Here is a 14,562-nt window from a genome sequence, read left to right on the forward strand (position 1 = left end):
TGGAACGTAGATGTGTGTTAAGGGGATGGATGGAGTATGGACATCCAAGGAGGGCATGGCTGGAATGTGGACATGTGTTAAGGGGTGGATGGACAGTGAGGGTTAGGTGGAAGGTGACTGTGCAGGCGGAGATGTGCCCGTGTGGGTGCTGAAGAGGTGAGGGGCCGGACGTGGAGGTGGAAATCACTACGGGTGTCTCAGGAATGGGCCTGCATCGCACAGCCTTCCCCAAGTGTGAACCGGCCTTGTAGGCTGTTACAAAGGTGTGCTGACAGCTCGGAGCCTGGATCCTGCTTCGGGTTCTGTGTCTCCCTCTCTCTACCCCTCCCCTGCTCAGTCTCTGTCTCTCTCTCTTTCTCAAGAATAAATGAACATTAAAAAAATTTTTAAAAAAAAGAAGAAAGTAGTCAGAAGTACGCTTGGGCAGAGTTCTTTGTAGGGTTTCAGGAGACAAAGACATCAAATGCTGTATTTAAGACGGGGTGCTGCCTTAAAACCCAATCCTGGCTGCATTTCAGTTTCGTAAGAAACCCAACGCTGCTGGTGGATTTGGCATATACTGGACGTGAGGGAGTTAAGAAAGTCAGTGAACCAGATTTCAGGCGATACTGAAGTCTTACAAGCACTGAAGTCTTTTTTTTTTTCTTCCCAGAGAGCAGACAGCATTAAATAGTTTGTTATGAGCTAAAAGAATGTCACGGGAAAAGCATCCCGATCTCTCAAGGCTCACTGGTCATCCAATTTCTTTCTACCTTGGCAAGATGACGGTCTGGCTCATTATTTTCCTGCATATCCCTGTTATCTTGTGATAGGCAAACAATTTATTTTTAAACAAAGGTCAAACAAATTATCAGCTTTGGACGTTTGCGCTCAGGCAGAACATTGATGTGGCTGAATAGATATAATGCACAAGAATTGTAAGGCAAAAGATACGGGGCGACCTGGGAATGACAACCTCTCATTTTTCTTCCTTCCTTCCGTTCTTTGCCTGCTGTTGACATTTTGTTATATTTGCATCTTTCAAATTTTTTTTATATTTTTTAATGTTTACTTATTTTCGACCAAGCGACAGATCATGAGCAGGCGAGGGGCAGAGAGAGAGGGAGACACCGAATCCAAAGCCGGGTTCAGGCTCCGAGCTGTCAGCAGAGAGCCCAGTGCAGGGCTTGAACCCATGAACTGCTACATCATGACCTGAGCTGAAGTCGGATGCTTAACCGACTGAGCCACCCAGGTGCCCCTGTATTTGCATCTTTTTAATGGGTACTAGATGTGCCTTCTTTTTCTTCACCTAGCAGACAACAGCACTTTCTTCTATGTCTGCATCGATTGGAGAAATGCTCCAAATAGCACGTTTATTATTTATGTACGTATTATCTTTAAAGGCTGGGAAGAAGGGAAAGGGAGGTTTTAAAATACATTAAAATTCATTTCCACTATTTTTAATAACACTTTTAATTATTCACGAATGTAAACATTATATATGCAAAGGCAAATATCATCCCAAATTACTATCTGGAGTGAATTCTATAGTGGAGGGCATACAGAATGCATGACGCATCCATTTAAATTTAAATTCATGTTATTTATTTCCTTGGATGATTGCACTATGATTTGGTTAATTATTCCCTGTTGTGGCACATTTAACTGGCTTTCTTTCCCTTCTTTGCTTTTATTTAAATCTTGCTAAAAATAAGGCGAAAACAAGTGCATGTGTACGTGGGGACTCTAAATCTGGTCCACTGGTTTTCTCAGAGTCCATTCGCAGGAGTGCTGTTGCTGGATAAAATCATGGTGTTCATTTTGGAGGTGTAGCTATTTTCTTAATTGTCCATCATAACCAAATTGTGGCTATCCTAGGAATTCAAGAATGGTTGATCATCAGAAAATATATGAATATGACTCAATCCATTTACAGAATAAAGGGCAAAAAATACATCTTTAAAAATAGGTCGTTTATTTGTTTGTTTATTTATTTATTTATTTTATTTTATTTACTTTTTTTTCAACGTTTTTTATTTATTTTTGGGACAGAGAGAGACAGAGCATGAACGGGGGAGGGGCAGAGAGAGAGGGAGACACAGAATCGGAAACAGGCTCCAGGCTCCGAGCCATCAGCCCAGAGCCTGACGCGGGGCTCGAACTCACGGACCGCGAGATCGTGACCTGGCTGAAGTCGGACGCTTAACCGACTGCGCCACCCAGGTGCCCCTGTTTATTTATTTATGAGACAGAGGGAGGCAGAGTACGACCAAGGGAGGAGCAGAGAGAGGGGGAGACACAGAATCCAGAGCAGGCTCCGGGCTCTGAGCCATCAGCACAGAGCCCGACACAGGCCCCGAACCCACGGACCCCGAGATCGTGACTTGAGCTGAAGTTGGACGCTTAACCGACTGATCCCCCCAGGCGCCCCTAAAAATACGTCTTTAAAGTATCTTCTTTCCCCCACCAGGAGACCATAATTTAGTCCATAACACTGTTGTAAAGGGATGTGGGAACGGGCTGTCCTGTTTCCTGGTTGAAAGTGATGCCATGGGCCAGAGAGGGAGAGTTAGAAGGTAAGTACATTGCTTTGGGAAGGTACCTGCACTGATTTCCGAGCCACACGGCTATAGCATAGACCTGGCATCTTTCAGACCTGTGTCTGACGATGATGGTAACTTTCCTGGCCCAGAGTTTTCCAGAATCTGCACTGTGTAACACTGAGCATCCTTCTGATGGGTTCATTTACTTGGCCTCGCTCGTTTATGTTACTGATGGAGAAGTTTATGGATTCTTCCCTATCGTCACCTCCACGGAACGGCAGGAGAAGCCAAGTCTTGGCTTTCGTGTTCCTTCGGAAGTCAGCAGCGTTGTAAAATCTGTGTTTTCGCCCTTGAGAGAGCAGAGGAGGAACATTCCAGAACTTTACAGAAAATTGTGCCAGATGCAATCATGAGTGTCAGGTTCTTTGGCCTTTTGGCCCCAGAATAAGGTTTGTGAAAGCAAACTAAAATATAGGGAATACACTCTGGTTTTCTTTGTTTTCCCCAATATTGACCTTATTACTATGGTGTAGTTGAAAGCCCTCCTTGGGGTGCCTGGGTGGCTCGCTCCGTTAAGCATCTGACTGTGAGTCAGGTCATGATCTCGCGGTTCTTGAGTTCGAGCCCCGCGGCCGCAGAGAGAGAGGCGAACGCAGGATCCGAAGAGGGCTGTGTGCTGATCAAAAATAAATAAGCATTTTTAAAAAAGTACTCTTTATATTAAGTGCATGATTTCATAAAAGGGGAATTTCGACCTCAGATATTTAGTTTAATGCGCTATATTTTGCATTGTTTTTCGTTAAAGAGTTAAGTTCTCATTTTATTAAAAAATACATATATATTTCAGAAGCAATGAGAACTATATATATATATATATAAAAATATGTGCTATGTATAGCTATATAGTATAATAATATATTATGTATAAGCATGTAGTACAATATATCTCATATAAGTACATATTTATGTAAATACAGATATAAAAATATATTTATATAATCTATAAATCTTTTTATATATAATTTATAACTTATATAATCTATAAATCTATATAACTCTATATAATAGGTTATATAAATATTTATATAATAGAATATATAACATATGTATATACATCTACATTCCTAAATGTCATATGTATATATTCTTAAATAATATCTAAATTAATTTGAAATACCTCAGTTCTCCATTTTATGCTATTATTATCATTCTTCTGTAACAAGTTGGAAACTTGAGGCCAGCTTTGTCGGTCTGTTTGTTTTTCAAGGTGCAGTAGTCACTGAAATGGCAAGTTTTCTGTCTTAAATACTGCATTTTCCCCCTAATCTGTCAAGTGACCTTTTTTGGAAAACACACATCCCGAACGCCTTTGAAAGCCCGAGACAGCATCGTCTCGCTATGTTTTTTCAGTGTCCTTCGTCTGAGCCACTTAAATGTCTGTCAGGTGGCTCTAAGTGGAGGCATGTGCAAGGCACGGATTCCCCGACCGTCAGAGTTGAAATCGCAGCCACATGGCACACAGGGGAAGGCGGGTCCACAGGGTGAGCCACAGGTAGGGGCTGTGGGTGATGAGCTCAGATCTGCAGCAGAAAAGCCTGTAATGAAACGTGAAATGGCAGCATCACACCTGTCGTGACAAGCAGCGGGCCCTTAGGGGACAGACCAGCTTTCCCGGGGATGCCACTCAAGGACGGGATTGTTGGTCTGGGCACAGAGGAGACATGCTGGTGGGTTTCCCTGCAGAGCCTCAGGAGCAAATACCACCAGCCGGACACCGTCCCTGGTGAGAGAACAGGTAGAGAGCAGGTGCGTGTGGATGCCTGTAGGGTCCTCTTCCTACGGAGCCGGTGCAAGGAGGGCATTTACACGGCACGGATGGGGAGCACTGACATGATGTCGATTGTGCGTTCTCTGACATAAGTCTCAGACACCCTGATTCGCCACGTCGTTGGGAATGTAACCAGAGTCTAGGAGTCGGCACGGAAGGATGGGAAAGAAGGATTTATGGAGATACATTACAAACGCCTGATGTTTGTAGTTACAAGGAAGCCTTTCTTAGAAACATGGAGTAGTTTTCTTGAACGGGAGACTTGTTATATATAGTGTATGTGTTCACGTCTGCCTCTCAATCTCTTATTTCTAAAAATTTGTGCCGACGGGAGCTCCAGTGACAGAATATGGCTACTCGAACATTGCGGATGGAGGCAAGTCTTGCCCCAAATTCATGTGTGGCAGTCCTAACCTCTGAGACCTCAGGATGTGTCTATATTTGGAGGTGGGGTCATTTTAAAAGGGGATTAAGGTAAAATGAGGTCATCAGGATGGCCCCTGATCCCGTAAGACTGGGGTCCTTATAAGAAGAGGAGATCAGGACACAGACACACACACACAGGGATGACCACGTGAGGACACAGGGACAAGACGACCTCTACACGCCAATGAGACAGGCCTCACGAAGAGCCAGCCTCCGCCCCTCCTGGGTCTCACACTCCCAGGCTCCCAAACCATGGGAAACCAATGTGGGTTGTTTAAGCTTGTACTCCATTGTATTGAGTCATGGCACCCCAGGAAACTAATAGACACTATTCTATTTCTCAGTACAATTCTTGAACCCCTGATATTTCACCTAGAGAGGCAAACCTTGACCATATTCACCGGTATGCAATATTTCTCTAATAAAGGGTCTTGCATGTTTCTGCATTAAATTTAAAAAGGGATGCAAAGAGAAACATAAAAGAGGTTTTGCATAGATTGTACTCTGCATGTACTAGGGCTTTTGTGTGGCTTTCCTCCCCACCCCCCCATTTTTAATGGGGTTATATGTGTTTTTATTACTGAGATGTGAGAGTTCTTTATATGTTCTGGACATAAATCCCTCATCAGATCCATGATCTGCAAATACTTTGCGAGGTTTAAACAGCTCCGATGTGCAGAAAACACTTCAGCCCCATTTCTGTGTCTAATTTAAACTGTAGTGAGCCATATAGTTTCTATTTAGCTATGGCTGAACTTTTCTGAACCCAGTTGGTCTCCTGAAAGCGTGACATTTTCCATAGATCTGCAGAGGTCTTGGGCTGACCTTGGGGTTAAAGTCTGCCATGGGATATATGGATCCTCTCTCTACACAGTTACTAACGAGAACAGAGAAGACGGAACACCACTGAAATATTTCTGTGATTTTTAAGTGTTCTCCTAAAAAGCTCTGATAGCTGTCAAGAATATTTTAAAAGATGGCATATTTTCTATAAACCAGACGTAGAAACATCACTGCCACAGGAAGACTGGGAGAATGAGGCTGGCTGACACTGATGTAGCAAATGATTGAAAGAATTGTTAGTTTATGTATACATCTGAGATAGATATATATATATGTATAGTGAATATACAGAGCATACATACAGTATATACAGTGTTATATGTTACAATACTTTAAGTGCTATTTTTACACTTAGCAAGTGCATAAACAATTGTTAGTATGTGTATCTGATACATAGAGTGTATATACAATGTATATAAAGGACAGTACTTTACATTTAGCAAGTAGTTAAAGAATTGTTACTATATATATGTGATATACATGTAGTGTATATACAGTATATATATATACAGTATATATAAAGTACTTTATGTACTATTTTGACATTTAGCAAGTGCTTAAAGAATTGCTACTATATATATGTGATATACATGTAGTGTATATACAGTATATATATATATATATATATACACAGTATATATACAGTAAAGTACTTTATGTACTATTTTGGCATTTAGCAAGTGCTTAAACAATTGTTACTATATATATGTGATATACATGTAGTGTATATACAGTATATATATATATATATATATATATACAGTATATATAAAGTAAAGTACTTTATGTACTATTTTGACATTTAGCAAGTGCTTAAAGAATTCTTAGTATATGTATCTGATATGTATATATCATATATATGTATACATAATATACACACATGTATAATAGTGTGATAGATAATAATTATGTTATAGTATATATCATATATTATGTAATTATTTTATATTATACTATTATATATGAATACACTACTATATATAATATGTGTGGTACGTACAGAATAATTTGTATAATATACATACAGAGTATATGTTTAATACCTATGTAATATATATATGTATATATAGTGTAGTCATTATTCCTGCTTGGATAGTCTATTAAATATTTTTTTCAATGTTTATTTATTTATTTTGACACGGAGAGGGGCAGGGAGGGGCAGAGAGAAGAAGAGAGAGAATCCCAAGCAGGCTTCGCACAGTCAGCACAGAGCCTGACGCGGGGCTCGACCCCATGAACCATGAGATCATGGCCTGAGCCGAAACCAAGAGGCAGATGCTCAACCGACTGAGCCACCCAGGCGCTCCAAGCCTATTAAATATTTAACAAAGCTGCTTGTGCATTATACATGATGGTATAGGATTTACTCTTTCAGTTGAATATTGATAAGAAATGTACTTTACTTGGAAAATATTTATATTTCCCATCCTGTCCAATACCTGAGAGGGTAGAACACATTTTGGAAGGAATAATTAAGTAAAATATTGATAATTACCATGCTATTTTCATTGTTACTCTATAGTAACTAAAGACTTTTGCAGCCAGAGGCATTTCTTTCCTATTCCTTCTCTCTCTGTCTCACACTCTCTCTTTTCTTCTTTCTTTCCTTCTTTCTCTCTTTCTTTTGCATTTTATTTTTATTTCATTTTTTTCCTTGAGATTTTGTTTTTAAGTAATCCCTATACCCAAAGTGGGGCTCAAACTCATGACCCTGAAATCAAGAGTCACATGCTCTACCCACTGGGCAAGCCTGGTATTCCTCAGGAGGCATTTTAATTTTTTTAAAGCATGTTTATTTTTTAGAAAGAGGGAGAGAGAGAAATAGAGCAGGGGAGGAGCAGAGAGAGAGGGAGACACAGAATCCCACGCAGGCTCCAGGGTCACATATTATAACTTGTTTTGTTTTGTTTATTTATTTATTTAAAATATTTATTATTTTTTACATTTTTTATTATTTGAGAGAGAGAGAGAGCAGGGGAGGGGCAGAGAGAGAGGGAGACCCAGAATCCGAAGCAGGCTCCGGGCTCCGAGCTGTCAGCCCAGAGCCCGACGCGGGGCTCGAACTCACAGACCGTGAGATCATCAGCCGAGCGGAAATCAACAGTCGGATGCTTAACCAAGGGAGCCACCCAGCCGCCCTGCTAAGTTTCAAATTTCTGAATTGAGATGTCAAAGTACCTGGGTGTCTCTATGGAAAATCCTCCTCAACTTTAACCTGTGATAAACATTTCTTAATTGGAAAGGGGGACGCAAAGGCAGACTTCCGGCATAAATTGATATGAACACGGCTAAAAAAAAAAAAAAAACAAAGAGAGAGAGAGAGAGAGAGCAAAAAAGATAAAGGGTGATCAGCTTGCCGTTACAGCCATGAAGACAGAATAGGGGAAATACTCGTTAAATACTTGTTAAAGCAACGGGATCTCAGCGTATTCCTAACCAATCTCAGAAAATATGTATCAGTAAATGCCACCAATTATGAGGCAAGAAAATTACATGTTCTCAACATAAGAGAAACACAGGGTTTCCTACGTGGGCAAAAGTCCATCGTCGATATTTTTAACAGTTTGTCCCTGTGGCCAGGAGGGATGCAAAGTCAGTCAACCGGAGTTGAAAATTAGGAATGGGCTGGGGGGCGCCTGGGGGGGGCTCAGTCGGTTGAGTGTCCGACTTCAGCTCAGGTCACGATCTCGAGGTTTGGGAGTTCAAGCCCCACGTTGGGCTTTGGGCTGACAGTGTGGAGCCTCCTTGGGATTCTCTCTCTCTCCCTCTCTCCATGCCCCCTCCCCGCCACTCATTCTGTCTCCCCCACCCAGGTGCCCTGAATTTCATTTTTTTTAATGGCCAGAAACAAATAAGACACATCCATTTCTCAAAAAAAAAAAAAAAAAAAAAAAAAGCCGTTCTTTTCCAGCAGAGACAGATACATGGCAATCATCTGCTTATGGCTTTTTATCATGGCCCCTGAGGTGATGCAAGTCCCTGGGTTGCTTGGTTTTTTTTTAAGTCCTCAATGTCGAACTCGAACTCAGAACCCCAAGATCAACAGTTGCACACTCCAGGGACGGAGCCAGCCAGGTGCCCAGCAACTGGGTGTCTGATTCCAGTTTTTCTCTTCTGGAAAAGAATGGCTTTTTTTTTTTTTTTTTTTTTTTTTTTTTAAGAAATGGATGTGTCTTATTTGTTTCTGGCCATTAAAAAAAAATAAAATTCACGGCACGTGGGTGGGGGTAAGCACCTAGCTATTGATTTCGGCTCAGGTCGTGATCTCACGGTTCGTGAGTTCAAGCCCGGACTCAGTTCTGTGCTGACAGCTCAGAGCTTCCTTGGAATTCTCTCCTTGTTTCTCTGCCCCTCCCCTGCTCGTGTGAGCTGTGTACCCAGAGGACGTGTCATGTGTGATCATGTCCCCAACAGGCAAACCCACGGACACAGATATCAGATTCATGGTGGCCAGGGGCTGAATGGTGGGGGGTGAAAGTGTTGATTCCACCTACCACGGGTGAAATATAGTGCAACATTAGCTCGATATGTGTCCATTAAAGCTACCACTTGGGGTTCAAGGTGCTTTTATGTTGAAACATAAGATATCTAGTTCGCTCTTCCAAAGGTGTTACACTAACATATTTTTTCACCTGGGAATGGGAACAATTTGACATTTGCGTCATCCTATTTTCGGAATTGCAACATATACGGAAAGTTGCCTGTTCAGTTTCGCTCTGCGTCCTGATCCTCTCCAGGGAGAGACTTCAGAATCTGCAATTAACCTCCCAGAGGCCCAGGTCAGCGGGTGAAGACAAAAGGGCATAAATAGAAATGATAAGGTTAGACGTTTGCAAAAAATCTCTGCAGGGATATGGAACGTGGAACGGACAACCAGATCCCAGACTTTGGTCCCACACGACTATCCCGAAGGTTTTGCAGAGAATTTCTGGTAAATGTAATCAATGTACTCGCTCTGTAATAAAGATTCTTGCCATTAAAACAAGTAGAACTCAGGGCTACCTGGGTGGCTCAGTCGGTTGAGCGTCCGACTTCGGCTTGGGTCATGATCTCAGGTTCATGAGGTCGAGCCCCATGTCGGGATCTGTGCTGACAGTTAAGAGCCCGGAGCCTGCTTCGGATTCTGTGTCTCCCTCTCTCTCTCTGCCCCTCTCCACCTCATGCCTCTATCTCAAAAGTAAATAAACATTAAGAAAAATTTTTAAGTAAAATTCACAGTCAGATTGTTACAAAATAATTCTTCCGGCCTCCACTCTATCAGGCACAACTATCTGTATCAAATTCCGGGAATCCACACGGATTTCGTACTTTGTCAGTATGTTGCATCCATTATCGTTTCCTGTGACCATCATCTTTCTTATTACGTGGTTGTCATCTAAAATGAGATTTTAGATATCATCAAATTGTTACGATTGATGGATTCTATCTGGAAATGGCTTCGCAAGAGCCTCAGAGAGCCCAGGAGGTTGGAGTATTCCGTATTCCCGGACAGTTAATGACTACAAATTGGATCAGGTTATTGCCCTGCTTGGCGATGTTTTCGTAGGCACTTTCTTCATGAACTAATTGCACAGGCAAGCTCATTGGGAAGCGGGCATAGAAACAAGATAGCCAAGTCAACATTTTATGGATCAAAATCATATTCCCTGGTGAGAATCCACAATTAGGGTAGGTTTTACACGATATGGAAGTCTTGGAAGACGGGACCAGCTTTATCAACGTAAACATATGGTTAACTTTCCATCATACACAACCGAGCTATGTATTAACACCATGATCTGTGTATGGGGCAAAGACTGCATTTCTAAGAGGTGTGTGTGTGTGTGTGTGTGTGTGTGTGAGAGAGAGAGAGAGAGAGAGAGAGATTGACAGATTCCATGCCTACATTCTGATGAGCTAAATGTACCCACTGCTTGTTTTCATTATAAGACGCTGTGGGTCAAATATGGAAGTGTAGGATCTATCAATTTGTATCATTATGTATAGGAAGGGCTATGAATTTTCTTTTTCGTTTTTAATCTTTACTTCTGAGGGAGAGAGAGAGAGCAGGGAAGGGGCAGAGAGAGGGAGGCACAGAATTGGAAGCAGGCTCTAGGCTCTGAGCTGTCAGCACAGAGTCTGACATGGGATTTGAACTCATGAACCATGAGATCGTGACCTGACCCGAAGTCGGACGCTTAACCGAATGACCGACCCAGGCACCTCGAAAGACCCCAAGAAGTGCCCTCCTTAATGCCCATCACCCATCTAGCCCACCCCCCCTCCCCTTCAGGAACCCTCAGTTCGTTTCCCATATTTAAGAGTCTCTTATGGTTTGCCTCCCTCTCTGTCTTTATCTTATTTTTCCTTCCCTTCATAAAGAAATTGGGAAAAGTAGAAAAAAGCAATAAAAAATAGATTCTAGGGGTGCCTGGGTGGTGCAGTCAGTTACCTGTTTGTCCAACTTCGGCTCAGGTCATGATCTCACGGCTCGTGAGTTCAAGCCCCCCGTTGGGCTCTGTGCTGACAGCTCAGAGCTTGGAACCTGCTTGGGATTCTGTGTCTCCCTCTCTCTCTCTGCTCCCTCCCCACTCATACTCTGTCTCTCTCTCAAAAATAAATAAACATTAAAAAATTAAAAAAATATATATTCCAAATTCAATGAGCTTGGAACGGATGCAAGAAAACTAAATGGACCTTTTGGGAAAGATGGTCTTTCAAGCAGACTGATGGGCAGGGCTGGGGACAAGGCGGGGAGGACACAGACAGGATCTCCAGCAGCCTTGGGACACCCGGCTTCCTTCCTGAGAGGGATCTTGGGGAGCACGCGGTGTTATATGGGTACACCTGACCCCCACTTTCAGATCTGCGTGGAGCCCTGGAATCTGGGGCACATTTTCTCCCCTGCAGTCTGCAGCATACCCTGATTCCCAAATCTTGCTCAGCGTAGGGAACATATCCCTGGAAAACAGACCCTGCCTGGTGCACAGGGATGCGGAGAATGGGGTTGGCATCACAGCACTCAGCCTCTTCCTGTAAACACAGCCCTTTTCCAGCTGCCCATTGAATCTGAGCTTTTCTAGAAAAAGGGAGTAAATAATAGCATGAATCGATGGGCTGCAGAGTGAGTCCTGTGTCTACGATGCTGGCTTTCATAGGTAACGGAGTTATGAGATCTTTATTCAGGGCGAGCAACACTTTGGTGCTGGGCCAGAGAGAGAAATTGCTATAACTGATATGTCAGGAGTAAAAATGAACGTGTAAGTACAGTGTCGACATCGAAACGCCCCGAGACCCACAGGGAGGGAACAGGGGATTTAAGCCCATGATGATGGGGAAGCTTCAAGGATGTAGGGTTTGCATGAACAGCATGGGGCACTGCAAAGGAGGTAAATGCGACCAGTTGTCCATGAGATGGGACGGGGTGGGGGATCACAGTGCAAGTGCCATCGGTCAGTTGATGAACGGGTTCCGGCCAGGATACCCTGGGAGACAGGATGAGTGGTGACCCCTTTGGAACATTGTAGGTGTTGATTTGGGCGGTGGGAGATGACATTATACAGACATGGCTCTAGAGCCTGAGGTCCGTCAGTTAACTGAGAGTCACTTTAAGCTAAAGGAGAGGACATCATGAAAAATGGATACACAGTGTGCTTGGGTGGCTCAGTCCATTAAGCATCTGCTTCTTGATTTTGGCTGAGGTCATGGTCTCAGGGTTCGTGAGTTCGAGCCCTGCGTCGGACTCTGCTCTAACACCATGGAACCTGCTTGGGATTCTCCAACCCAGCTAGTAAGGGGAAGAGGCAGAGTTTGAGCCAGGACGGTAAAATTCAAGGCTCTGCTCTTAACTATGTTTTCTTTATCACCGTAAAGATGAACTGGGGACATGGCGGGGGGCAATTTACACAGTGTTTTGTTTATTACCTGTGCACAATTACTAGAAATCTTGCCGTGAGCTGTCCAGTGTTTCTACCAGGTCCCAAATTACAGAATTACTGTGTTCTTTAAATTACCAGGAGCTTTGAAAACATCTCAGGGAGTAGCAGTTGTATGCAGGCTTTCTTGAGTTTAGAGTAGACAACCCATCTTTTTAAAAATATTGAAAATTTTACTCAAAGTAATATTTCAGTCCTATTGAGTACACTAAAAACAAAAAAGGGAATCAGTACATTGAAAACCTGGAACAACGACTGATGTGTTGTGTTAACTAACTGGAATTTAAGTAAAAACTAAAACAAAAAGAAATAAAAAAAAGAGTGGATGTGTGGTGTAAGGGGAACAGAGCCTCCTACGGGTGTCCCCCTTGTGTGTCCGCTGGACAGGTGAGTTCACCTGGGATCCTCAGGTGTGTGTTTTCCATATGCCTTCTGTGTAGATTGTACCAGCTCTCCACAGCTCCCTCACCTTGGATGTGACTTCCACAATAAGGTCTACGGAAGGGACAGGGGAGGGCGGGATTCCCCATCTCAGCTCTGTCTCTTCATGGCTGAGCATTTTGGGATCACATTCCCCCTCCCCTCGGAGCCTGCAGATAATTTAAATGAGATAATATGGGGCGCTAATGGGCATGCCCACAAACACCACTGGTTACTGTGGTTTGAAATACATTTCTACTTGCTGGGATGAGCCCCGGGTGCTATACGTAGGGGATGGATCATTGGAATCTACTCCTGAAATTGTACCACTGTGTGCTAACGATCTTGGATATAAATTAAAAAATGAATAGATACTAAAAAAATTTTTTTAAAGGAAAAAAATACGGGCGCCTGGATGGCTCAGTCGGTTAAGCGTCCGACTTCAGTTCAGCTCATGATGTCACAGCTTGTGGGTTCGAGCCCCGTGTCGGACTCTGGGCTGACAGCTAGGAGCCTGGAGCCTGCTTTGGATTCTGTGTCTGTCTCTCTCTCTCTCTCTGCCCCTCCCCTGCTTATGCTGTGTCTCTGTCTCTCAAAAATAAATAAACATTAAAAATTTTTTTTTAATAAAATAAAAGAATAAAAAAAGAAAAAAAAAAAGAAAAAATAGACTATATTTCTGTATCTCTCTTCTGTCCCTCCTACAACATAAGCCACTGTCTGCGGGACAGACATTGGATATCCCTTAGATGCCTCCTTGTGGTTTCCTCCCATATTAGGAAACTCCCCCAAATATCTGTTCCTGACAGATCATAACCGGCACTTACGAAGAGACACCAGACATGTCGGGTGCTCTGAACACACGGGGTACAGAATTACACCAGTGCAGCAAGGTCCGGAGGCTCTCGGGGACGTCCTGTTTACTTTTCATAAAAAACATACAAAACTGTCACTGGAGGGAGCTTTTCACTCAGTAGGGAAAATGTCTATTTGGCTATTTAGAGATCTCTCGACTACATTCACTGCTTTTCTTTGTACTGCTTTTCTTTGCACTGTTTTTCTTTGTACCGAGTGACCGAAAAGGCAGGAATACGTGTCTGAATTAATTTAAATACTCAATAATATTTCAATCAGTATAATTCATTTTAATTATGTAATATCATTTATTTATACTTATTTAAGTTTTCTTTTTTTTTTGAGAGAGAGAGACAGAAGCAGTGTGAGTGGGTGAGGGGCAGAGACAGAAGGAGAGAGAGAGAGAATCCCAAGTGGGCGTTGTACTGTCTGCACAGAGCCTGATGCGGGACTCAGACCCATGAAGCCACGAGATTATGAGCTGAGCTGGGGTCGAGTCAGATGCTTAACTGACTGAGCCACCCGGGCGCCCCATTTATTACTTATTGAATGATATCAATCATTTAATCTGAAATTAATTTTAATACTTTCTTGACCATTAATAGTACTTTGATTGTATTATTTTAGCGATTTGATCATTTAATTCAAGTATTAATTAATCAAAATATCTATTTTATACAATCTCCTATATATTAGAAAATGCTTATGTAATATGGAAATTGTGAAATATGAAATTATAATTATGAAAATC

The sequence above is a fragment of the Panthera uncia genome, chromosome X (assembly GCF_023721935.1).
Source record: "Panthera uncia isolate 11264 chromosome X, Puncia_PCG_1.0, whole genome shotgun sequence".
Taxonomy (NCBI): Eukaryota; Metazoa; Chordata; class Mammalia; order Carnivora; family Felidae; genus Panthera; species Panthera uncia.